A 2,547-nucleotide genomic window follows, 5' to 3' on the forward strand; every position below is an offset into this window, starting at 1 on the left:
AGGTTTGATGGCGTTGAAGAAACTTGAGTTACCGTTCAACGCTGAAAAGTACAGGGATATACTAAACGATGTCATGTACCCAGCTGCACGAGTGCGTTTTCCGGTTGACGAATACCCGACGATTACTTTTATGCATGACAACAGTCCGGTGCATACAGCAAACATAGTGAATGAATGGTTCAACCAACACCCTGACATACAATTATTATCTCATCCTCCATATTCACCCGACCTTAATCCTATTGAAAATATTTGGAGTAAATTTTAAAAATTTTCTTTAAAGGTTTCGATAAAATTCATAAAACTTAATATTGTGGCTATAAATTGTAGGTTTGACAAGTAAAAAGTGGAGCCCAGAGAACAAAATTATTAATAAAAACCAATTGGACACTTATGTTAATGAAGTTTGGAATGAATTAAATACTAGACCAAATTACTGTATGAATTTACTGAAGTCATATGGGAAAAGATTGCAGGAAGTAATAACCAATAGAGGATACTGGACAAAATATTAAAATGAAAATTAAGCTAATTGATTCCGACAGCAGTGAAAAAGTACGACATCAAATTTAATTAAATGAAAAAAAAAAAAAAAAAAAAATATTTACAAAATTTAGATTTGAGTTGTGCTAGTGACAATTCTGGCCTCTGAAAAACTACAAATGCCATAGCTATTTTGACAATGATAGTTTCGTCTTTGATAAAATTATATTCTTGTATAAAAAACTCATTCTAATTGAAATGAACAAATGAATAAATTTTGTAATCGGTACAATTGTTTTTAAATTGACTAGCGTAAAAAATAAACAAACTATTTATATATATTAAGATGTACATTACTTTCTAAGTGAATATTGAAAAACTTAATAAAAATATTTATACTTAAAAATGGAAATAATTGAAGTTACAGGTAAATTTAAAAATTCAAAAATTTTTTGTTATCAAGATTGGCATTATTACAATTGTCAAAAGCTTCATAATCGATTCTATTGCACCAAACGATTTACTCACGACCATTGCCAAGTGATTTTAATTAAGAATGATGACGGATCAATTGAGGTAGATAATGAAAATCACAACCACCCAAAACCAGAAAAAAAATTACAGGATGTAATCAGAAATGAACTGAAACGAAGAGCAGTAGAAGACCTACATCCTTTAAACAGTATTGCTAAGAAAGTATTGAAAAGGTAAAAGTATCTTCACTGAAACAGTAACTTTGTAACTTTTTTTTGTATTAAAAATATTATTAAGTATGGAAATGATGCTGAGGAGGAGTTAAACCTATTTTATACCATAAAAATTAAAAAATTAATATTCATTTACACCTTTTTTTAAATTCTCTTTAATTTGATGACAAATTTGTAAATATTTTATCGAAAGGCAAAAAATATCAAACGAAAATGTTCGGAATTTTAAAAGAAATATTAATAAGTGTAACTCAGCAAATAACAAAATAAAAATTTAAAAAATGGATTTTTTATGGTTGAAAATAGGTAGAGATCCACTTTGGGCATAATTATCGATGCAGTGATTATAATAATAAAAATAATAATAATAACATTGTTAGTTACAAAAACTCACCGATATCCTTGAATGCAGCAAGAAAAATTATTGATTTAACTATCAAACAACATCAAGTTTACGAACCTGCAACATCATTACAATTAATGCAAATGCTTGATATTAATATTTTATATAAAAATATTTACCTTGGGTTTGCGACAGCATGCGATGAAATGAAATCTATTTCTTTTTTTTTTGGATCGACCACCCTCCACAATATTCTTAAAAATGCGGAAGACATCACCATCGAAGGATCTTTCAAAGTAGTTCATATTTCAATAATATAAATGATGAATTTCTAAATAAAATGATTTCTTATTTTCATTTGTAGTGTCTACCACAAATACCAGTATTTAGCCAATTGCTATCATTTCACCTGAAAAAATTTGACAAGGTTAATTGAAATTTAACTATATTAAATTCTAAGCAATAGTTTAACTTAATCTTATAAAAATATTAAACAGGGAATCGCTTCATTATTTGTTCTCTGTGGTGAAAGAAGCGAAGCAGTATATGAAAGTGTTTTCAAATTCCTAATTACGGATCTTGAAATCAAGAATTTAAAGTGCATAACATGCCACTACGACGCAATATTAATAAATGGTATAAGACGAGTTCTTCCAAACGTCGTTATTAGAGGCTCTCTTTACCATTATGTTAAAGTAAGTATTGATAAAATTTAAGTATTAGATGGTACTAAAAAAGCATGTTATAATTTTCAAAATATATAATAAATTTATTTAGTTTCTTAACCGAAAATGGAATAATCTTAATCTGCCTGCTAAAGATGAAGATGAAGTGTTTGACCTGAGCTCAATTCTAAAATTGATACCAAAAGAACTGATTAAAAGTGGCATTGATCTCCTCATATCAAAAGGAGAAGCGTTATCGAAAATTAATGAAGACTATATAGCATATTGTAAATTCGTGGAGAAAAGTGAAGTATTCATTAGTCATGAAACTTTCATTGATGAGAACGTT

General features: G+C 28.1%; 1 protein-coding gene across 1 annotated transcript in view; it reads left to right on the top strand.

Moving 5' to 3' along the window:
* Nucleotides 1–1,810: 1,810 nt before the first annotated feature.
* LOC130678093 (uncharacterized) overlaps nucleotides 1,811–2,547 on the top strand; it is a 1,537-nt gene continuing 800 nt past the window's right edge. The window contains exons 1-3 of the mRNA XM_057485082.1: nucleotides 1,811–1,960; nucleotides 2,031–2,228; nucleotides 2,311–2,547. The exon at nucleotides 2,311–2,547 is cut by the window's right edge and continues 85 nt beyond it. The gene's annotated coding sequence lies outside the window, so the exon portion shown is untranslated. The remainder of the gene's footprint in view (nucleotides 1,961–2,030; nucleotides 2,229–2,310) is intronic.

Source organism: Microplitis mediator, unplaced genomic scaffold, assembly GCF_029852145.1.
Source record: "Microplitis mediator isolate UGA2020A unplaced genomic scaffold, iyMicMedi2.1 ctg00000130.1, whole genome shotgun sequence".
NCBI lineage: Eukaryota > Metazoa > Arthropoda > Insecta > Hymenoptera > Braconidae > Microplitis > Microplitis mediator.